Source organism: Salmo salar, chromosome ssa21 (genome assembly GCF_905237065.1).
Source record: "Salmo salar chromosome ssa21, Ssal_v3.1, whole genome shotgun sequence".
NCBI classification, from domain to species: Eukaryota; Metazoa; Chordata; class Actinopteri; order Salmoniformes; family Salmonidae; genus Salmo; species Salmo salar.
Genome location: NC_059462.1, coordinates 56,373,056 through 56,398,186, shown reverse-complemented (window position 1 = coordinate 56,398,186; position 25,131 = coordinate 56,373,056). Strand labels below are relative to the sequence as shown.

At 47.7% G+C, this 25,131-nt stretch overlaps 1 pseudogene; it reads right to left on the bottom strand.

The window, feature by feature from the left end:
• Positions 1–25,131, bottom strand: part of LOC106582537 (ras-associated and pleckstrin homology domains-containing protein 1-like) — a 177,768-nt pseudogene that overhangs the window by 47,214 nt on the left and 105,423 nt on the right.

The window sequence follows — 25,131 nt, the reverse complement described above, 5'->3', positions numbered from 1 at the left end:
GAGAGTAGGGGGGGTGGTAGGGGAGGATGGGTGGAGAGTAGGGGGAGGATGGGTGGAGAGTAGGGGGAGGATAGGTGGAGAGTAGGGGAGGATGGGTGGAAGGTAGGGGAGGATGGGTGGAGTGTCAGGGAGGATGGGTGGAAGATAGGGGAGGATGGGTGAGGTGGAGGGGAGGATGGAGGGGAGAGAATTAAGCCTATTATCAGCAGCCCCCCCCCCCCACACACACCCTCATTCTGCATGGCTGCCCTAGCAACTGCGGCATTAACAGAAATATAAATCGGGGGGGGGACAGGAAGAGCTTTATATGAGAGGAGGTTCCATGTGATTTATTACCAGACACACTGATGTGATGAGGGACCGTCGCAACATTAAATGGTGTCAGTCTGTCAGACGATTACTCATGATACCGTAGACAGTTGTCCAACCTATTTACTATGTAATCTATGTAATCCTATTTCACCTACATTGTGTTGATTCCACAGAGACCAAAACCGTTTTTTTTTTCTTTCTCTCTATTCTGGCTGAATAAAAATGAACTCCATTTTGAAGTTGTCCTTTTTTCCCGTTACTATAGCACGTGTAACGAGTTGAACTGAGTCACGACGCAGAGGAGAAGTGGGACATATTCATACGGCTGAATGGAGTCTGTCGGCTGCTGTTGCTCAGTAAGGTGTCACTGACATAGTTGAGCTCTGAGGCAGGAGAGATTACACAGCATCACAGGTCTGGTCGTGTACGGTAGGTACCCTTCTCTGGAGCCATGAACTGCCACTCAGAAAACGCTGAGCTACTGAGCTTCTCAGAGATTGTGAATTATTAATATAAAAATAAATAAATCAATAGAAGGGAGGGAACGAGACGGGGAGCGAGACAGGGAACGAGGGAGGGAGCGAGACAGGGAACGAGGGAGGGAGCGAGACAGGGAACGAGGGAGGGAGCGAGACAGGGAACGAGGGAGGGAGCGAGGGAGGGAGCGAGACAGGGAACGAGGGAGGGAGCGAGACAGGGAACGAGGGAGGGAGCGAGACAGGGAACGAGGGAGGGAGCGAGACAGGGAACGAGGGAGGGAACGAGACGGTTCTGTAGGCAGAAGAGGTGGGGGAGGTGGGAGGGCAGCAGGTGCTGGTCCTGCGGCATTTTGGGAAATAAAATGTCAGAGCCATGCTGACCTGTTGTTTGGAGCGATTACAAAAGATCACCACAGCTTTTCAGAGATGACTGGGGAGCGAGGGAGGAAGGGAACGAGAGAGGGAGCGAGCGAGAGAGCGAGAGAGGGAGGGAGCGAGAGAGGGAGCGAGCGAGGGAGCGAGAGAGGGAGCGAGAGAGGGAACGAGAGAGGGAACGAGAGAGGGAGCGAGAGAGGGAGCGAGAGAGGGAGCGAGAGAGGGAGCGAGAGAGGGAGCGAGAGAGGGAACGAGAGAGGGAACGAGAGAGGGAGCGAGGGAGCGAGCGAGGGAACGAGAGAGGGAGCGAGAGAGGGAGGGAGCGAGAGAGGGAGGGAGCGAGAGAGGGAGCGAGACATTGATTAATGGAACAGGTCCAAAATACTCTCCGTCGTCTCAGGTGCTTCATTACAGTATAGAGAAACTAGCCATTTAAAGAATGAATAATTAATTCATTTGTTTATAGAGCAAACTAAACAATCCCACTGTTTATGCATTAGAAAGGCTCTGATAATACTGTATTAAATAAAAATAAAATACTTTTTCAGGAGAATACGTGAAATTTGTTGTCATATCAAACAATGGTATATTCCAAGTGCCACCTACAGGTAGCTCCCAAAGTAAAGGAAACACTAACAAACAGTGTCATTGGGCCACCGCGAAGCAGACTAGTACTGTCTGGAGGAACTAGTACTGGTCTGGAGGAACTAGTACTGGTCTGGAGGAACTAGTACTGGTCTGGAGGAACTAGTACTGTCTGGAGGAACTAGTACTGTCTGGAGGAACTAGTACTGTCTGGAGGAACTAGTACTGTCTGGGGGAACTAGTACTGTCTGGAGGAACTAGTACTGTCTGGGGGAACTAGTACTGGTCTGGAGGAACTAGTACTGGTCTGGAGGAACTAGTACTGGTCTGGAGGAACTAGTACTGGTCTGGAGGAACTAGTACTGGTCTGGAGGAACTAGTACTGGTCTGGAGGAACTAGTACTGGTCTGGAGGAACTAGTACTGGTCTGGAGGAACTAGTACTGTCTGGGGGAACTAGTACTGGTCTGGAGGAACTAGTACTGGTCTGGGGGAACTAGTACTGGTCTGGGGGAACTAGTACTGTCTGGGGGAACTAGTACTGTCTGGAGGAACTAGTACTGTCTGGAGGAACTAGTACTGGTCTGGAGGAACTAGTACTGGTCTGGAGGAACTAGTACTGGTCTGGAGGAACTAGTACTGGTCTGGAGGAACTAGTACTGGTCTGGAGGAACTAGTACTGGTCTGGGGGAACTAGTACTGTCTGGGGGAACTAGTACTGGTCTGGGGGAACTAGTACTGTCTGGAGGAACTAGTACTGTCTGGGGGAACTAGTACTGGTCTAGTTACTCTCTGAAATGTATGTTATTACCTTGTTTTCCTCGTTAATTAAAGAGTTAATCAGGTATCAGTTAATTTCCTGGTTGGAGTTTGTTCCTGGTAGGGACGTATATGCACATTCCCAAGCGTATTTACAGTGTGTTCAGAAAGTATTCAGTCCCCTTGACTTTTTCCACATTTCGTTACATTACACCCGTATTCTAAAATGTATTACATTGTTTTTTTCCCCCTGATCAATCTACACACAATACCCCATAATGACATCACAATACCCCATAATGACATCACAATACCCCATAATGACATCACAATACCCCATAATGACATCACAATACCCCATAATGACAAAGTGTAAACAGGTTTAGACATTTCTGCACACAAAAAATTGAAATATCACATTTACATAAGCATTCAAACCCTTTACTCAGTACTTTGTAGAAGCACCTCTGACAGTGATTACAGCCTCAAGTCTTTACAAGCTTGGCACACCTGTATTTGGGGAGATCCTCTCAAGCCCTGTCTGGTTGAATGGGGAGCGTCGCTTCAGAGATATTTTCAGGTCTCTCCAGAGATGTTCGATCAGGTTCAAGTCCGGGCTCTGGCTGGGCCACTCAAGAACATTGAGACCCTTCCCGAAGCCACTCCTGCATTGTCTTGGCTGTGTGCTTAGGGATGTTGTCCATTCTGAGGTCCTGAGCACTCTGGAGCAGGTTTTCATCAAGGCTCTCTCTGTACTTTGCTCCGTTCATCTTTGCCTCGATCCTGACTAGTCTCCCAGTCCCTCCCGCTGAAAAACATCCCCACAGCATGATGCTGCCACCACCATGTTTCACAGTAGGGATGGTGCCAGGTTTCCTCCAGACGTGACGCTTGGCTTTCAGGCCAAAGAGTTCAATCTTGGTTTCATTAGACCAAACAATCTTATTTCTCATGGTCTGAGAGTACTTTAGGTGCCTTTTGGCAAACTCCAAGCGGGCTGTCATGACCCTTTTTACTGAGGAGTGGCTTCGTCTGGCGACTCTACTATAAAGGCCTGATTGCTGGAGTGCCACAGAGATTGTTTTGAGCAGCTCCATGGTAAGAAATGTGACTGTTCCTGGTGCAAAAACAATGTATTATCCCGGAGCTCAAGTAAATGACATTACTAAGCTGTTCCTGAATGTGCTACACCAGGACATGGACATTGATTCTATCCTAGTCCACGTGGGTTTTAATGACATTATGAAGGGCAGCTCTGAACAGTTGAAACTGGATTTTAAAAGAGCTGATTGACTCTCTGCTCGACACTAATAAAAGACCCTTCATATTTGGCCCTGTGCCCTCTCTGAATCGAGGTATTGAACGCTTTAGCAGGATTCTTTCTCTTCACAACTGGCTCCGTGATTATTATAGCTCAATGGGTGTAACTATTGTTGACAATTTTGATACCTTCTGGAAACACGTTTTATAAGGAGGATGGGATCCACCCAAATCATTTGGGTTCCTGGGTCCTTTCACAGGATTATAAGGCTCCGTTGAGACAATGACTTACCAATGATCCAAGCCCAGCTCAGATAATCCCTACCGTTGTGTCACTGAGTTGTCATAATGCTTCAGCACATGTACATTACACCAGGGGTGTTGGACCACACAATGTAACTAACCAAATGCATGCCCTGAGTTATACTGTTATCACTGAGGTGATGTGCCCTAGTAGGAAGTCCACTGTGTGCAGCTCACACTGTACTAACATAAATAACATGAGCATGTCTACTTCTGCTTCGCTTCCCAGTAAAGCAATGAAAACAAGTAAGCATCGCAGACGAAAAAAAGTGTTCAATATAGCCCACGTTAACATACGTAGCTTAAGAAACAAGGTTCGTGAAATTAATAACTTGCTAGTAACAGATAACATTCATATTATCTGAAACTCATTTAGATAACTTTGATACAGTGGTAGCAATACAATGTTTAAAACAGTTACAGAAAATACAGAAATGCCAATGGTGGAGGTGTTGCTGTTTATATTCAGAACCACATTCCTGTAAAGATTAGAGAGGATCTCATGTTAAATACTGTTGAAGTAATATGTCTACAGGTTCATCTGCCTCACCTGAAGCCCATTCTGGTGGGAAGCTGCTATAGACCACCAAGTGCTAACAGTCACTATCTGGATAACATGTGTGAAATACTTGATAATGTATCTGATATCAACAGAGAAGTATATTTTCTGGGTGATTTAAATATTGACTGGCTTTCATCAAGCTGCCCACTCAGGAAAAAAATTCAAACTGTAACCAGTGTCTGCAACCTGGTTCAGGTTATCAGTCAACCTACCAGGGTAGTTACAAACAGCACAGGAATGAAATCATCAACATGTATTGATCACATCTTTAGTAGTGCTGCAAAAATATGCTTTAAAGCAGTATCCAGATCCATAGGATGTAGTGATCACAATATAGTAGCCATATCTAGGAAAACCAAAGCTCCAAAGGCTGGGCCTAATATAGTGTATAAGAGGTCATACAAAACGTTTTGTAGTGATTCTTATGTTGTTGACGTAAAGAATATTTGTTGGTCAGTGGTGTGTAATTTGTTTTATTTATTTATTTATTTTTCATTTTCATTTAACCTTTATTGAACCAGGCAAGTCAGTTAAGAACAAATTCTTATTTACAATGACGGTCTACCCCGGCCAAACCCGGACGACGCTGGGCCAAATTGTGCCACGCCCTATGGGACTCCCAATCACGGCGACAGCTATAGAGCACGGACTGATCTGGAGCCAGGCTATAGAGCACGGACTGATCTGGAGCCAGGCTATAGAGCACGGACTGATCTGGAGCCAGGCTATAGAGCACGGACTGATCTGGAGCCAGGCTATAGAGCACGGACTGATCTGGAGCCAGGCTATAGAGCACGGACTGATCTGGAGCCAGGCTATAGAGCACGGACTGATCTGGAGCCAGGCTATAGAGCACGGACTGATCTGGAGCCAGGCTATAGAGCACGGACTGATCTGGAGCCAGGCTATAGAGCACGGACTGATCTGGAGCCAGGAGCCAGGCTATAGAGCACGGATTGATCTGGAGCCAGGCTATAGAGCACGGACTGATCTGGAGCCAGCTATAGAGCACGGACTGATCTGGAGCCAGGCTATAGAGGACGGACTGATCTGGAGCCAGGCTATAGAGCACGGACTGATCTGGAGCCAGGCTATAGAGCACGGACTGATCTGGAGCCAGGAGCCAGGCTATAGAGCACGGACTGATCTCCAGGAGCCAGGCTATAGAGCACGGACTGATCTGGAGCCAGGCTATAGAGCACGGACTGATCTGGAGCCAGGCTATAGAGCACGGACTGATCTGGAGCCAGGCTATAGAGCACGGACTGATCTGGAGCCAGGCTATAGAGCACGGACTGATCTGGAGCCAGGCTATAGAGCACGGACTGATCTGGAGCCAGGCTATAGAGCACGGACTGATCTGGAGCCAGGCTATAGAGCACGGACTGATCTGGAGCCAGGCTATAGAGCACGGACTGATCTGGAGCCAGGCTATAGAGCACGGACTGATCTGGAGCCAGGCTATAGAGGACGGACTGATCTGGAGCCAGGAGCCAGGCTATAGAGGACGGACTGATCTGGAGCCAGGAGCCAGGCTATAGAGCACGGACTGATCTGATCTGGAGCCAGGCTATAGAGCACGGACTGATCTGGTCCTCAGTCCTCTGTTTCCATGTGTTATACATCTCCATATCCTGGTCCTCAGTCCTCTGTTTCCATGTGTTATACATCTCCATATCCTGGTCCTCAGTCCTCTGTTTCCATGTATTATACATCTCCATATCCTGGTCAACAGTCCTCTGTTTCCATGTATTATACATCTCCATGTCCTGGTCCTCAGTCCTCTGTTTCCATGTATTATACATCTCCATGTCCTCCTCATATCCATGCCTTCTGTCTGTGGGTGAACACTCTGAGTGGGACTTACCTTTAAAATGTAAAAAAAAAAAAAAATTGCTGTCATTTAGCAGATGCTCTTATCCAGAGCGACTTACAGTAGTGAGTGGATTCATTTTCATACTGGTCCCCCGTGGGAATCGAACCCCACAGCCCTGGCTTCGCAAGTGCCATGCTCTACCAGCTGAGCCACACGGCAAAAACAGTTCAGGTGGTACCTTTCTGTTTGACTCCACTTCAAAACGTTTCCTCGCATCAGAAACCATTTCTTGGTCCACCGTTGTTGGTTGCAGAAGGTGAAAAAGATCAGGGCTGTGACTGAACAGCACTCTCAGAGGGATAGTGGGCGTTGGAGTATTTCCATGTTGATGGACCACAGACACAGGTTTGGGTGGCTGGGTCAGTCCAGTTCAGACACATGGTGACTTGGGTTGGGAGGCTGGGTCAGTCCAGTTCAGACACATGGTGACTTGGTGTGGGAGGCTGGGTCAGTCCAGTTCAGACACATGGTGACTTGGTGTGGGAGGCTGGGTCAGTCCAGTCCAGTTCAGACACATGGTGACTTGGTTTGGGAGGCTGGGTCAGTCCAGTTCAGACACATGGTGACTTGGTTTGGGAGGCTGGGTCAGTCCAGTTCAGACACATGGTGACTTGGTTTGGGAGGCTGGGTCAGTCCAGTTCAGACACATGGTGACTTGGTTTGGGAGGCTGGGTCAGTCCAGTCCAGTTCAGACACATGGTGACTTGGGTTGGGAGGCTGGGTCAGTCCAGTTCAGACACATGGTGACTTGGGTTGGGAGGCTGGGTCAGTCCAGACAGACACATGGTGACTTGGGTTGGGAGGCTGGGTCGGTCCAGTTCAGACAGACACATGGTGACTTGGTTTGGGAGGCTGGGTCAGTCCAGTCCAGACACATGGTGACTTGGTTTGGGAGGCTGGGTCGGTCCAGTTCAGACAGACACATGGTGACTTGGTTTGGGAGGCTGGGTCAGTCCAGTCCAGTCCAGACACATGGTGACTTGGTTTGGGAGGCTGGGTCGGTCCAGTTCAGACACATGGTGACTTGGGTTGGGAGGCTGGGTCGGTCCAGTTCAGACAGACACATGGTGACTTGGTTTGGGAGGCTGGGTCAGTCCAGTTCAGACACATGGTGACTTGGGTTGGGAGGCTGGGTCGGTCCAGTTCAGACACATGGTGACTTGGGTTGGGAGGCTGGGTCGGTCCAGTTCAGACACATGGTGACTTGGTTTGGGAGGCTGGGTCAGTCCAGTTCAGACACATGGTGACTTGGTTTGGGAGGCTGGGTCAGTCCAGTTCAGACACATGGTGACTTGGGTTGGGAGGCTGGGTCGGTCCAGTTCAGACACATGGTGACTTGGGTTGGGAGGCTGGGTCGGTCCAGTTCAGACACATGGTGACTTGGTTTGGGAGGCTGGGTCGGTCCAGTTCAGACACATGGTGACTTGGTTTGGGAGGCTGGGTCGGTCCAGTCCAGTCCAGACACATGGTGACTTGGTTTGGGAGGCTGGGTCGGTCCAGTCCAGTCCAGACACATGGTGACTTGGTTTGGGAGGCTGGGTCAGTCCAGTCCAGACAGACACATGGTGACTTGGTTTGGGAGGCTGGGTCGGTCCAGTCCAGACACATGGTGACTTGGTTTGGGAGGCTGGGTCGGTCCAGTCCAGTCCAGACACATGGTGACTTGGTTTGGGAGGCTGGGTCAGTCCAGTTCAGACAGACACATGGTGACTTGGTTTGGGAGGCTGGGTCAGTCCAGTTCAGACACATGGTGACTTGGTTTGGGAGGCTGGGTCAGTCCAGTTCAGACACATGGTGACTTGGTTTGGGAGGCTGGGTCAGTCCAGTCCAGTTCAGACACATGGTGACTTGGTTTGGGAGGCTGGGTCAGTCCAGTCCAGTTCAGACACATGGTGACTTGGTTTGGGAGGCTGGGTCAGTCCAGTTCAGACACATGGTGACTTGATTTGGGAGGCTGGGTCGGTCCAGTTCAGACACATGGTGACTTGGTTTGGGTGGCTGGGTCAGTCCAGTCCAGACACATGGTGACTTGGGTTGGGTGGCTGGGTCAGTCCAGTCCAGACACATGGTGACTTGGGTTGGGAGGCTGGGTCGGTCCAGTTCAGACACATGGTGACTTGGTTTGGGAGGCTGGGTCAGTCCAGTCCAGACACATGGTGACTTGGTTTGGGAGGCTGGGTCAGTCCAGTCCAGACACATGGTGACTTGGTTTGGGAGGCTGGGTCGGTCCAGTCCAGTTCAGACACATGGTGACTTGGTTTGGGAGGCTGGGTCGGTCCAGTCCAGTTCAGACACATGGTGACTTGGGTTGGGAGGCTGGGTCAGTCCAGTTCAGACACATGGTGACTTGGTTTGGGAGGCTGGGTCAGTCCAGTCCAGACACATGGTGACTTGGTTTGGGAGGCTGGGTCAGTCCAGTCCAGACACATGGTGACTTGGTTTGGGAGGCTGGGTCAGTCCAGTTCAGACACATGGTGACTTGGTTTGGGAGGCTGGGTCAGTCCAGTTCAGACACATGGTGACTTGGTTTGGGAGGCTGGGTCAGTCCAGTTCAGACACATGGTGACTTGGTTTGGGAGGCTGGGTCAGTCCAGTTCAGACAGACACATGGTGACTTGGTTTGGGAGGCTGGGTCAGTCCAGTTCAGACACATGGTGACTTGGTTTGGGAGGCTGGGTCGGTCCAGTTCAGACACATGGTGACTTGGTTTGGGAGGCTGGGTTCCAGTCCAGTTCAGACACATGGTGACTTGGTTTGGGAGGCTGGGTCAGTCCAGTCCAGTTCAGACACATGGTGACTTGGTTTGGGAGGCTGGGTCAGTCCAGTTCAGACAGACACATGGTGACTTGGTTTGGGAGGCTGGGTCAGTCCAGTTCAGACACATGGTGACTTGGTTTGGGAGGCTGGGTCGGTCCAGTTCAGACACATGGTGACTTGGTTTGGGAGGCTGGGTCGCAGTCCAGTTCAGACACATGGTGACTTGGTTTGGGAGGCTGGGTCAGTCCAGTCCAGTTCAGACACATGGTGACTTGGTTTGGGAGGCTGGGTCAGTCCAGTTCAGACACATGGTGACTTGGTTTGGGAGGCTGGGTCGGTCCAGTTCAGACAGTGTCCATTTCCATGCCTTTAGCTAAATACTATGTTTCCATGCAGTTTAGTCATCTCAAACACACACAATTCTAATGGTATTGGTAAACCACATAACACATACAAACACACACACACACACACACACACGTCAATCACTCTGCATTCAGTACATGCAGAGTGACCTTCCTCATCCCTGTGGAACGTGAGGGAGGTACATAGACTGCAGAGGTAACCTATCAGGAGAGAGGAGGATGATGGGTAGCCCATCAGGAGGAGGAGGAGAGGATGATGGGTAGCCCATCAGGAGGAGGAGGAGAGGATGATGGGTAGCCCATCAGGAGAGAGGAGGATGATGGGTAGCCCATCAGGAGAGAGGAGGATGATGGGTAGCCCATCAGGAGAGAGGAGGATGATGGGTAGCCCATCAGGAGAGAGGAGGATGATGGGTAGCCCATCAGGAGAGAGGAGGATGATGGGTAGCCCATCAGGAGAGAGGAGGATGATGGGTAGCCTATCAGGAGAGAGGAGGATGATGGGTAGCCCATCAGGAGAGAGGAGGATGATGGGTAGCCTATCAGGAGAGAGGAGGCTATGGGTAGCCCATCAGGAGAAAGGAGGATGATGGGTAGCCTATCAGGAGAGAGGAGGATGATGGGTAGCCTATCAGGAGAGAGGAGGATGATGGGTAGCCTATCAGGAGAGAGGAGGAGGATGATGGGTAGCCTATCAGGAGAGAGGAGGAGGATGATGGGTAGCCCATCAGGAGAGAGGAGGAGGATGATGGGTAGCCCATCAGGAGAGAGGAGGATGATGGGTAGCCCATCAGGAGAGAGGAGGATGATGGGTAGCCCATCAGGAGAGAGGAGGATGATGGGTAGCCCATCAGGAGAGAGGAGGGGTAGCTATCATGAGGAGGGCGACAGGGGAAGAGTTAGGGGGAGAGGAGTCAGGGCAGGAGGGCGAGAGGGAAGAAGAGAGGGTTTAACGTGCAACATGCAGGAGGATGCTTGAGGAAAATGACTGTCTCCGTCTCACGGTCTGTAAAAGTCATCATTACACCGTCACATTATAATAACTAGTCTAGATACACTGTATAATCCTACTCTATAGCAGGGGGTCCTCCTCCCCCGGATGTTTAATTTTAAAGAAACTCAATCCAGCTATAAAAACTTACTCCTGAAAGGTGTAATAGTAAAATGCACAAGGTGTGATGTCTAAATTAGGTAGTGCATCATCAGTTCATCTTGTCATGTCAGTCATTACAGACCTTAGAGAGACATTTATAACTTTTATACGTTTTTAGCCCATAGATAGTTGAACACACATTAGACATGGCAAAAAATGTATTAAAAATCGCAAGAAAATTTGCTTTAAAAACAGCCCAAATATTCTTTGCACCCCATGTGACAAAATGTGTAGAATTGCAGGAAATAAGCTTTAAAAACCTGCAAAATTCTCTCCACCAATAAGATGGGGTTGAACACTTTGTGTCACGAACGGTGCTTGTGCCCATAGGAATAGACGTGGTGCGGGGGTCAGGGGTCAGGCGGGACGTTCACCAATGCTGGAAAGGGGGGACCCCAAGTGAAAAACGGTTTCCGAACTTCTAGGAAATACTACTGTATAGAACTATCTTAACCTATAATTTTTTTTTTTTAAAACATCTATTAACAACCAGAGGGTATGACATCACGAGAGGGTGTGGTTAAATGCATGGAGGGTGTGGTTAAAAAGCCACCAATGAGAGAATAGTTTGATTGCATGCAGGACGAAGAGACAAGCGAAGGAGAAAGAGTCACCTTGGTCAGCAAGTGATATGGTTTTCCAGCTATATTTTTCAGAATCAGGGAGGTTTCCCTGTCCAGATAGGAGTGCTTGTTGCAGAACGGAGAGAGAGAGAGAGAGAGAGAGAGAGAGAGAGAGAGGAGAAGAGACAAGGAACATTACTGAAATCAGTGATTGGCAATGAACAAATGGTGCATTTGATATCAGTTGTGAAAGCATAGAAAAATCTGATCGAGATAAAGAAGCAAGATGATCAGAATCAGGAAGAAGCAGATCAGAATCATTGTAACACAGTAGTGGAATGAAATAACAGTGTGCCACATTGTTAACTTAACTCAATCTGTTGTCAATACAGCAAGAGACGTAGGGTTCTATATTAACAAATAAAAATGTAAATTATAATCTTGGTGCTCTAACGCAATGGTAAAAATCTTAGCGCTTTCAGGTCCGGAGATGTGTCAAATACATTTTTTTGCTATTTTCACAGCGGAAATTCTGAGCGCAAAACAGCTGGTGGTACGAAAGGGCGGAGTTTTGATGAATAAAATGCATTTGTAAGTGTGACGATGGCCATTCACTGGCCAATCAACGCATCCACGGCTTGATACCGCCATTTTCTCCCAGTTCTGCAGAGTTATTGACGGTCTTTGCATTGTCATCAACTCTCCAATTTAGCTGGTTGGCACGGAATATTCTCTCTCTAGTCCATTGTGGATTGATAGTTTAATAAATAGCGTAGGCTACAGTAACGAGTGATGGCAACAGCAGAGAAGAAAAAAAAAAAGTTTGCTCAATATGTTTGGAGTGACAGTGAATATTGTTGTAATTGGCTTCAACAACTATAGACCTTGACGCATCACACTTCTCCTGAAAAATAAATTAATAAATACTAGGCTGAGAATTATCTACATCCTGGTAGGTTTATTTGAACAGTAAGAGACAGAATAACAACAAAAAAATCCAGAAAAACGCATGTCAAAAAATGTTATAAAATGATTTACATTTTAATGAGGGAAATAAGTATACAAATATCAAATACTTATTTCCCTCATTAATATGCAAATCAATTTATAAAATTTTTGACATGCTTTTCTGGATTTTTTTGTTGTTGTTATTCTGTCTCTCACTGTTCAAATAAACCTACCATTAAAATTATAGACTGATCCTTTCTTTGTAAGTGGGCAAACGTACAAAATCAATAGTTGGATCAAATACTTTTTTCCCCCCCTCACTGTATGAGCTTGTCTGAGATAAGAATTTCTGCAGAAATTCTTTCGGGTTGTGCAAAGCCAGTTACGTCAGGTGTCCGGATGGCTGGTCTCAGACGATCCCCGCAGGGGAAGAAGCCAGATGTCCTGGGTCGGCACGGTTACACGTCATCTGCGATTGTGAGTACTGCCAAATTCTCTAAAGCAACATTTGAGATCGGGCTTATGGTATAGAAATTCTCTGGCGACAACACGATAAGGAGGTTGGGTTGAAGAGGACGATTTGAACTCAGATCAACAACCGTGTAATAATGAGTGTGTTCTGCCAGCGTCGGCGCTCACGGTAATAATTTGACCGTACGTCTTGCGGGTTTGATTACGATTCTTTTTCACGTTTTAATTTGTAAAAGATGAATCCGTTACGTGACTTGTTTTATTTAACATATATATCTCTATTACTAATCACATTTATTGTAAGAGAAACTAAAAACATGCTATACGTGTTGCAGTAGACCTTTAGAATCATGCCCCCCAAAAAATATAAAAAATATAAATGAATTAATTAATATTAATAAAATATCCTTTACTCTTTCCAAGTTGATGAGCGAGGGGGGGACGAAACTAATTTCACACATAATAAAACAGCCTAAAAGACAAGATTAAATTGACAATAGTCTGATGACAACATTATCAGTGGTCAGATTTACAAGATGCTCCCCTTCTCTTCATGTACATTGACGGACGCATGGAAAGGAACGTGACTGTATCAAATCCTCCTTCAGAGTCACATGCAGGTAAAAACATTGTGATTTCTATATATATCGTATCAGAAAGATCAAATTCTGCAGTTTTTATGACACTTAACCTTTGTCAAATAACTAAACATTCAAGGTGGTGCAGCTTTATTTCCAAATTCAGTACATGGCCACTCCACTGTCCACATGGCCACTCCACTGTCCCTGCATTCAGCACATGGCCACTCCACTGTCCCTGCATTCAGCACATGGCCACTCCACTGTCCCTGCATTCAGCACATGGCCACTCCACTGTCCCTACATTCAGTACATGGCCACTCCACTGTCCCTAAATTCAGTACATGGCCACTCCACTGTCCCTGCATTCAGCACATGGCCACTCCACTGTCCCTGCATTCAGCACATGGCCACTCCACTGTCCCTGCATTCAGCACATGGCCACTCCACTGTCCCTGCATTCAGCACATGGCCACTCCACTGTCCCTGCATTCAGTACATGGCCAGTCCACTGTCCCTGCATTCAGTACATGGCCAGTCCACTGTCCCTGCATTCAGTACATGGCCAGTCCACTGTCCCTGCATTCAGTACATGGCCAGTCCACTGTCCCTGCATTCAGTACATGGCCACTCCACTGTCCGTACATTCAGCACATGGCCACTCCACTGTCCGTACATTCAGCACATGGCCACTCCACTGTCCGTACATTCAGCACATGGCCACTCCACTGTCCCTGCATTCAGCACATGGACACTCCACTGTCCCTGCATTCAGTACATGGCCACTCCACTGTCCCTGCATTCAGTACATGGCCACTCCACTGTCCCTGCATTCAGTACATGGCCACTCCACTGTCCCTGCATTCAGTACATGGCCACTCCACTGTCCCTGCATTCAGCACATGGCCACTCCACTGTCCACATGGCCACTCCACTGTCCCTACATTCAGCACATGGCCACTCCACTGTCCACATGGCCACTGCACTGTCCCTGCATTCAGCACATGGCCACTCCACTGTTCCTACATTCAGTACATGGCCACTCCACTGTCCACATGGCCACTCCACTGTCCCTACATTCAGCACATGGCCACTCCACTGTCCACATGGCCACTCCACTGTCCCTACATTCAACCCATGGCCACTCCACTGTCCCTGCATTCAGTACATGGCCACTCCACTGTCCACATGGCCACTCCACTGTCCCTGCATTCAGCACATGGCCACTCCACTGTCCACATGGCCACTCCACTGTCCCTGCATTCAGCACATGGCCACTCCACTGTCCACATGGCCACTCCACTGTCCGTACATTCAGTACATGGCCACTCCACTGTCCACATGGCCACTCCACTTTCCCTACATTCAGCACATGGCCACTCCCCTGTCCCTACATTCAGCACATGGCCACTCCACTGTCCCTACATTCAGCACATGGCCACTCCACTGTCCCTACATTCAGCACATGGCCACTCCACTGTCCCTGCATTCAGTACATGGCCACTCCACTGTCCCTGCATTCAGCACATGGCCACTCCACTGTCCCTACATTCAGCACATGGCCACTCCACTGTCCACATGGCCACTCCACTGTCCCTGCATTCAGCACATGGCCACTCCACTGTCCCTGCATTCAGCACATGGCCACTCCACTGTCCACATGGCCACTCCACTGTCCCTGCATTCAGCACATGGCCACTCCACTGTCCCTGCATTCAGCACATGGCCACTCCACTGTCCACATGGCCACTCCACTGTCCCTGCATTCAGCACATGGCCACTCCACTGTCCCTGCATTCAGCACATGGCCACTCCACTGTCCACATGGCCACTCCACTGTCCCTGCATTCAGCACATGGCCACTCCACTGTCCACATGGCCACTCCACTGACCCTACATTCAGCACATGGCCACTCCACTGTCCCTGCATTCAGCACATGGCCACTCCACTGTCCACATGGCCACTCCACTGTCCCTGCATTCAGCACATGGCCACTCCACTGTCCACATGGCCACTCCACTGTCCCTACATTCAGTACATGGCCACTCCACTGTCCCTGCATTCAGCACATGGCCACTCCACTGTCCCTGCATTCAGCACATGGCCACTCCACTGTCCACATGGCCACTCCACTGTCCCTGCATTCAGCACATGGCCACTCCACTGTCCACATGGCCACTCCACTGTCCACATGGCCACTCCACTGTCCCTGCATTCAGCACATGGCCACTCCACTGTCCCTACATTCAGTACATGGCCACTCCACTGTCCTTACATTCAGCACATGGCCACTCCACTGTCCCTGCATTCAGCACATGGCCACTCCACTGTCCACATGGCCACTCCACTGTCCCTGCATTCAGCACATGGCCACTCCACTGTCCACTCCACTGTCCCTGCATTCAGTACACGGCCACTCCACTGTCCCTGCATTCAGCACATGGCCACTCCACTGTCCACATGGCCACTCCACTGTCCCTACATTCAGCACATGGCCACTCCACTGTCCCTGCATTCAGCACATGGCCACTCCACTGTCCCTGCATTCAGCACATGGCCACTCCACTGTCCCTGCATTCAGTACATGGCCACTCCACTGTCCCTGCATTCAGCACATGGTCACTCCACTGTCCCTACATTCAGCACATGGCCACTCCACTGTCCACATGGCCACTCCACTGTCCCTGCATTCAGCACATGGCCACTCCACTGTCCACATGGCCACTCCACTGACCCTACATTCAGCACATGGCCACTCCACTGTCCCTGCATTCAGCACATGGCCACTCCACTGTCCACATGGCCACTCCACTGTCCCTGCATTCAGCACATGGCCACTCCACTGTCCACATGGCCACTCCACTGTCCCTACATTCAGTACATGGCCACTCCACTGTCCCTGCATTCAGCACATGGCCACTCCACTGTCCCTGCATTCAGCACATGGCCACTCCACTGTCCACATGGCCACTCCACTGTCCCTGCATTCAGCACATGGCCACTCCACTGTCCACATGGCCACTCCACTGTCCACATGGCCACTCCACTGTCCCTACATTCAGTACATGGCCACTCCACTGTCCTTACATTCAGCACATGGCCACTCCACTGTCCCTGCATTCAGCACATGGCCACTCCACTGTCCACATGGCCACTCCACTGTCCCTGCATTCAGCACATGGCCACTCCACTGTCCACATGGCCACTCCACTGTCCCTACATTCAGTACATGGCCACTCCACTGTCCCTGCATTCAGCACATGGCCACTCCACTGTCCCTGCATTCAGCACATGGCCACTCCACTGTCCACATGGCCACTCCACTGTCCCTGCATTCAGCACATGGCCACTCCACTGTCCACATGGCCACTCCACTGTCCCTGCATTCAGTACACGGCCACTCCACTGTCCCTGCATTCAGCACATGGCCACTCCACTGTCCACATGGCCACTCCACTGTCCCTACATTCAGCACATGGCCACTCCACTGTCCCTGCATTCAGCACATGGCCACTCCACTGTCCCTGCATTCAGCACATGGCCACTCCACTGTCCCTGCATTCAGCACATGGCCACTCCACTGTCCCTGCATTCAGTACATGGCCACTCCACTGTCCCTACATTCAGTACATGGCCACTCCACTGTCCCTACATTCAGTACATGGCCACTCCACTGTCCCTACATTCAGTACATGGCCACTCCACTGTCCCTACATTCAGTACATGGCCACTCCACTGTCCCTGCATTCAGCACATGGCCACTCCACTGTCCCTACATTCAGTACATGGCCACTCCACTGTCCCTGCATTCAGCACATGGCCACTCCACTGTCCCTACATTCAGTACATGGCCACTCCACTGTCCACATGGCCACTCCACTGTCCCTGCATTCAGCACATGGCCACTCCACTGTCCCTGCATTCAGTACATGGCCACTCCACTGTCCCTGCATTCAGCACATGGCCACTCCACTGTCCCTACATTCAGTACATGGCCACTCCACTGTCCACATGGCCACTCCACTGGCCCTGCATTCAGCACATGGCCACTCCACTGTCCCTGCATTCAGTACATGGCCACTCCACTGTCCCTGCATTCAGCACATGGCCACTCCACTGTCCCTGCATTCAGTTTTTGTTTTTACTTATAGCCTAAAGTAACAAACTAATTAAAATGATATGTCTTTGAAATAGTTTTTTTAGTATTCTAATCTTACCTAAGACTTTTATAAACATAACCAAATGATTATTCTTCAGATAGCATATGTGACATGTATTTATTAGACTGTCTGAATGTGGATGTGTTTTGGCTGGGAAGTGCCCCAAATTAGCTATAGGCTTAAGTTTTTCACTGGATATATTTCCACAAATATTTATTCATGCAATTAATCCTTTATAATAGTTTATAAACTATTTATCAAACGTCAGCGCTTATGTTTGCAGCACCTTGTGGGTTGATATGCATCTGATGCATATGGTAAAGGAGACGGCCGACAGCGTTATCTAGCGGGTACTTACTTATAGGCTGAAAGGCCAGGCGTTTCTAGCGTTAACTGAGTGCGACTCCAATAGACACCAATGCAGCTGGGTCTGGTCTACTTGTCTTAGTTCATTAACTTTCATTAAAACCAGAAAAAAATGTTTTTGTCTCATTTCCTCTTCTGTCTCTGGCATCACCTTAGCCTATGGCATCAACGACGTCGTCCCCACAGTGACCGTACGTACATATCCCAACCAGAAGCCATGGATTACAGGTAATATCCACACTGAGCTAAAGGCTAGAGCTGCCGCTTTCAAGGAGCGGGACTCTAACCCGGACGCTTATAAGAAATCCTGCTACGCTCTCCGATGAACCATCAAACAGGCAAAGCATCAATACACGACTACGATTGAATCCTACTAAACTGGCCCAGACCCTCGTCGGATGTGGCAGGTCTTGCAAACTACACTTTAAATAGAAAAGTATGTGGACACCCCTTCAAATTAGTAGTTTTGGCTATTTTTCTGCCACACTTGTTGCTGACAGGTGTATAAAATCGAGCACACAGCCATGCAATCTCCATAGACAAACATTGGCAGTAGAATGGCCCCATACTGAAAAGCTCAGTGACTTTCAACGTGGCACCATCATAGGATGATACCTTTCCAACAAGTCTGATCGTCAAATTTCTGGCCTGCTAGAGCTGCCCCCGGTCAACTGTTGTTATTGTGAAGTGGAAACGTCTTGGAGCAACAACGGCTCAGCTGCAAAGTGGTAGGCCACACATGCTGAATACCGTAAAAATCGTCAGTCCTCAGTTGCAACACTCACTACCGAGTTCCAAACTGCCTCTGGAAGCAACGTCAGCACAAGAACTGTTCATCGGGAGATTCATGAAATGGGTTTCCATGGCTGAGCAGCCGCACACAAGACCAAGATCACCATGCCAAGTGTTGGCTGGAGTGGTGTAAAGCTCGCCGCCATTGGACTCCCCTATCTGAGATATCTACTGCAGCCCTCATCCTCCACATACAACACCCGTTCACTCCCCCCTATCTGAGATATCTACTGCAGCCCTCATCCTCCCCATACAACACCCGTTCACTCCCCCCTATCTGAGATATCTACTGCAGCCCTCATCCTCCCCATACAACACCCGTTCACTCCCCCCTATCTGAGATATCTACTGCAGCCCTCATCCTCCCCATACAACACCCGTTCACTCCCCCCTATCTGAGATATCTACTGCAGCCCTCATCCTCCCCATACAGCACCCGTTCACTCCCCCCTATCTGAGATATCTACTGCAGCCCTCATCCTCCCCATACAACACCCGTTCACTCCCCCCTATCTGAGATATCTACTGCAGCCCTCATCCTCCACATACAACACCCGTTCTGCCAGTCACATTCTGTTAAAGGTCCCCAAAGCGAACACATCCCTGGGTCGCTCCTCTTTTCAGTTCGCTGCAGCTAGCGACTGGAACGATCTGCAACAAACACTCAAACTGGACAGTTTTATCTCATCTCTTCATTCAAAGACTCAATCATGGACACTCTTACTGACAGTTGTGGCTGCTTTGCGTGATGTATTGTTGTCTCTACCTTCTTGCCCTTTGTGCTGTTGTCTGGGCCCAATAATGTTTGTACCGTCTTTTGTCCTGCTACCATGTGTTGCTGCCATGTTGTGTTGCTATTTTATTATTAGTTTAAAAAATGTAACTAGGCAAGTCAGTTAAGAACAAATTCTTATTTACAATGACGGCCTACCATGGAACAGTGGGTTAACTGCCTTGTTCAGGGGCAGAACGACTGATTTTTTACCTTGTCAGCTCTGGGATTCGATCTAGCAACCTTTCGGTTACTGTCCCAACGCTCTAACCACTAGGCTACTGCCATGTTGTGTTGCTTCCATGTTGTTGTTATGTTGTGTTGCTATGCTACCATGTTGTTGTCATGTTGTGTTGCTACCATGTTTTTGTTATGTTGCTACCATGTTGTTGTCATGTGTCGCTACCATGTTGTTGTCATGTTGTGTCGCTGTCATGTTGTGTCGCTACCGTGTTGTTGTCATGTTGTGTCGCTACCGTGTTGTTGTCATGTTGTGATGCTACCATGTTGTTGTCATGTGTTGCTACCATGTTGTTGTCATGTTGTGTTGCTACCATGTTGTCATGTTGTGTTGCTACCATGTTGTGTTTCTACCATGTTGTTGTCATGTTGTGTTGCAACCATGTTGTTGTTATGTTTCTACCATGTTGTTGTGTTGTGTTGCTACCATGTTGTTGTTATGTTGTGTTGCTACCATGTTGTTGTCATGTCGTGTTGCTACCATGTTGTTGTTATGTTGTGTTGCTACCATGCTGTGTTGTCATGTTATGTTGTCATGCTACCATGTTGTTGTTGTGTTGCTACCATGTTGTTGTTGTTGTTGTGTTGCTACCATGTTGTTGTTATGTTGTGTTGCTACCATGTTGTTGTTATGTTGTGTTGCTACCATGTTGTTGTTATGTTGTGTTTCTACCATGTTGTTGTCATGTTGTGTTTCTACCATGTTGTCATGTTGTGTTGCTACCATGTTGTTGTCATGTTGTGTTGCTACCATGTCGTTGTTATGTTATGTTGCTACCATGTTGTTGTCATGTTGTGTCGCTACCATGTTGTTGTTATGTTGTGATGCTACCATGTTGTTGTCATGTTGTGTTGCTACCATGTTGTTGTCATGTTGTGTTGCTACCATGTTGTCATGTTGTGTTGCTACCATGTTGTTGTCATGTTGTGTTGCTACCATGTTGTTGTCATGTTGTGTTGCTACCATGTTGTTGTCATGTTGTGTTTCTACCATGTTGTCATGTTGTGTTGCTACCATGTTGTTATTATGTTTCTACCATGTTGTTGTGTCGTGTTGCTACCATGCTGTTGTCATGTCGTGTTGCTACCATGTTGTTGTTATGTTGTGTTCCTACCATGCTGTGTTGTCATGTTGTTGTTGTGTTGCTACCATGTTGTTGTTGTGTTGCTACCATGTTGTTGTTATGTTGTGTTGCTACCATGTTGTTGTTATGTTGTGTTGCTACCATGTCGTTGTTATGTTGTGTTGCTACCATGTCGTTGTTATGTTGTGTTGCTACCATGTTGTTGTTGTGTTGTGTCGCTACCATGTTGTTGTCATGTTGTGTCGCTACCATGTTGTTGTCATGTTGTGTCGCTGTCATGTTGTTGTCATGTTGTGTCGCTGTCATGTTGTGTTGCTACCATGTTGTTGTTGTGTTGTGTTGCTACCATGTTGTTGTTGTGTTGTGTTTCTACCATGATGTTGTTATGTTGTGTTTCTACCATGTTGTTGTTGTGTTGTGTTGCTACCATGTTGTTGTTGTGTTGTGTTGCTACCATGTTGTTGTTGTGTTGTGTCGCTACCATGTTGTTGTCATGTTGTGTTGCTGCCATGTTGTTGTTGTGTTGTGTTGCTACCATGTTGTTGTTGTGTTGCTACCATGTTGTTGTTGTGTTGTGTTGCTACCATGTTGTTGTTGTGTTGTGTTGCTACCATGTTGTTGTTGTGTTGTGTCGCTACCATGTTGTTGTCATGTTGTGTTGCTGCCATGTTGTTGTTGTGTTGTGTTGCTACCATGTTGTTGTTGTGTTGCTACCATGTTGTTGTTGTGTTGTGTTGCTACCATGTTGTTGTTGTGTTGCTACCATGTCGTTGTTATGTTGTGTTGCTACCATGTTGTTGTTATGTTGTGTTGCTACCATGTTGTTGTTGTGTTGTGTTGCTACCATGTTGTTGTTGTGTTGTGTTTCTACCATGTTGTTGTTGTGTTGTGTTGCTACCATGTTGTTGTTATGTTGTGTGTCTACCATGTTGTTGTTGTGTTGTGTTGCTACCATGTTGTTGTTGTGTTGTGTTGCTACCATGTTGTTGTTGTGTTGTGTCGCTACCATGTTGTTGTCATGTTGTGTTGCTGCCATGTTGTTGTTGTGTTGTGTTGCTACCATGTTGTTGTTGTGTTGTGTTGCTACCATGTTGTTGTTATGTTGTGTGTCTACCATGTTGTTGTTGTGTTGTGTGTCTACCATGTTGTTGTTGTGTTGTGTTGCTACCATGTTGTTGTTGTGTTGTGTTGCTACCATGTTGTTGTTGTGTTGTGTTGCTACCATGTTGTTGTTATGTTGTGTGTCTACCATGTTGTTGTTGTGTTGTGTTGCTACCATGTTGTTGTTGTGTTGTGTTTCTACCATGTTGTTGTTGTGTTGTGTTGCTACCATGTTGTTGTTATGTTGTGTGTCTACCATGTTGTTGTTGTGTTGTGTTGCTACCATGTTGTTGTTGTGTTGTGTTGCTACCATGTTGTTGTTGTGTTGTGTCGCTACCATGTTGTTGTCATGTTGTGTTGCTGCCATGTTGTTGTTGTGTTGTGTTGCTACCATGTTGTTGTTGTGTTGCTACCATGTTGTTGTTGTGTTGTGTTGCTACCATGTTGTTGTTGTGTTGCTACCATGTTGTTGTTATGTTGTGTTGCTACCATGTTGTTGTCATGTTGTGTTGCTACCATGTTGTTGTTGTGTTGTGTTGCTACCATGTTGTTGTCATGTTGTGTTTCTACCATGTTGTCATGTTGTGTTGCTACCATGTTGTTGTCATGTTGTGTTTCTACCATGTTGTTGTCATGTTGTGTTGCAACCACGTTGTTGTTATGTTTCTACCATGTTGTTGTGTCGTGTTGCTACCATGCTGTTGTTATGTTGTGTTCCTACCATGCTGTTGTTATGTTGTGTTTCTACCATGCTGTGTTGTCATGTTATGTTGTCATGCTACCATGTTGTTGTTGTGTTGCTACCATGTTGTTGTTATGTTGTGTTGCTACCATGTCGTTGTTATGTTGTGTTGCTACCATGTTGTTATGTTGTGTTGCTACCATGCTGTCATGTTGTGTTGTGTTGCTACCATGCTGTCATGTTGTGTTGTGTTGCTACCATGTTGTTGTTGTGTTGTGTTGCTACCATGTTGTTGTTGTGTTGTGTTGCTACCATGTCGTTGTTATGTTGTGTTGCTACCATGTCGTTGTTATGTTGTGTTGCTACCATGTCGATGTTGTGTTGTGTTGCTACCATGTTGTTGTTATGTTGTGTTGCTACCATGCTGTCATGTTGTGTTGTGTTGCTACCATGCTGTCATGTTGTGTTGTGTTGCTACCATGTTGTTGTTGTGTTGTGTTGCTACCATGTCGTTGTTGTGTTGTGTTGCTACCATGTCGTTGTTGTGTTGTGTTGCTACCATGTCGTTGTTGTGTTGTGTTGCTACCATGTTGTTGTTGTGTTGTGTTGCTACCATGTTGTTGTTGTGTTGTGTTGCTACCATGTTGTTGTTGTGTTGTGTTTCTACCATGTTGTTGTTGTGTTGTGTTTCTACCATGTTGTTGTTATGTTGTGTTGCTACCATGTTGTTGTTGTGTTGCTACCATGTTGTTGTTGTGTTGCTACCATGTTGTTGTTGTGTTGTGTTGCTACCATGTTGTTGTTGTGTTTCTACCATGTTGTTGTCATGTTGTGTTGCTGCCATGTTGTTGTTGTGTTGTGTTGCTACCATGTTGTTGTCATGTTGTGTTTCTACCATGTTGTTGTTGTGTTGTCATGCTACCATGTTGTTGTTGTGTTGCTACCATGTTGTTGTTATGTTGTGTTGCTGCCATGTTGTTGTTGTGTTGTGTTGCTACCATGTTGTTGTTATGTTGTGTTTCTACCATGTTGTTGTCATGTTGTGTTGCTACCATGCTGTTGTTACGTTGTGTTTCTACCATGTTGTTGTCATGTTGTGTTTCTACCATGTTGTCATGTTGTGTTGCTACCATGTTGTTGTCATGTTGTGTTGCTACCATGTTGTTGTTATGTTGTGTTCCTACCATGCTGTTGTTATGTTGTGTTTCTACCATGTTGTTGTCATGTTGTGTTGCTACCATGCTGTTGTTATGTTGTGTTTCTACCATGTTGTTGTTGTGTTGTCTTGCTACCATGTTGTTGTTGTGTTGTCATGCTACCATGTTGTTGTTGTGTTGCTACCATGTTGTTGTTATGTTGTGTTGCTACCATGTTGTTGTTATGTTGTGTTGCTGCCATGTTGTTGTTGTGTTGTGTTGCTACCATGTAGTTGTCATGTTGTGTTGCTACCATGTCGTTGTTATGTTGTGTTGCTACCATGTCGTTGTTATGTTATGCTGCTACCATGTCGTTGTTATGTTGTGTTGCTACCATGTTGTTGTTATGTTGTGTTGCTACCATGTTGTCATGTTGTGTTGCTACCATGCTGTCATGTTGTGTTGTGTTGCTAGCATGCTGTGTTGTCATGTATTGCTGCCTTTGTCATAATGGTGGGTGTAGCTGGTGTATGCAGTCAGGCGCAGGAGAGCAGAGAATTGGGAGCAACGTAACTTTACTCAGAATAATGAATGGTGCGAGGTAAGACAATACACGCAAACATCAACTTTTACGCACGGGGCAAAAAACAGCACCCGTCGAAATAACCAGTCACCAACATTACTGAACATGACATGAAACAATCCCACACAACAGCATGGGGGAAACAGAGGGTTAAATACATGAACAATAAGTAGGGGAATGAAAAACAGGTGTGTAGAAACAAAGACAAAACAAATGGAAAATGAAAAGTGGATCGGCGATGGCTAGTAGACCGGCGACGCCGACCGAACAAGGAGAGGAACCCGACTTCGGCTGAAGTCGTGACAGCCTTGCTGTGTTGTTGTCTTTAGGTCTCTCATCAGGTAGTGTTGCGTTGTCTCTCTTGTCGTGATGTGTGTTTTGTCCTATATTTATTTATGGATTTAATAAAAAAGCGTCTGTGTCTCTTAGAACTGGGTCATGTCAGGTAGTAAACAGTTTGCACCACATGAGTAAAGGACAGGAGAAACAGAAAATATTGATTTAAAACAGACTCAGTGATCAATGCATGGACAAGAATTGAACGAGGCAGTCAGCCTGCCTCTCTGTCAGCCTGCCTCTCTGTCAGCCTGCCTCTCTGCCAGCCTGCCTCTCTGCCAGCCTGCCTCTCTGCCAGCCTGCCTCTCTGTCAGCCTGCCTCTCTGTCAGCCTGCCTCTCTGCCAGCCTGCCTCTCTGCCAGCCTGCCTCTCTGTCAGCCTGCCTCTCTGTCAGCCTGCCTCTCTGCCAGCCTGCCTCTCTGTCAGCCTGCCTCTCTGTCAGCCTGCCTCTCTGTCTGCCTGCCTCTCTGTCTGCCTGCCTCTCTGTCTGCCTGCCTCTCTGTCTGCCTGCCTGTCTGTCTGCCTGCCTGTC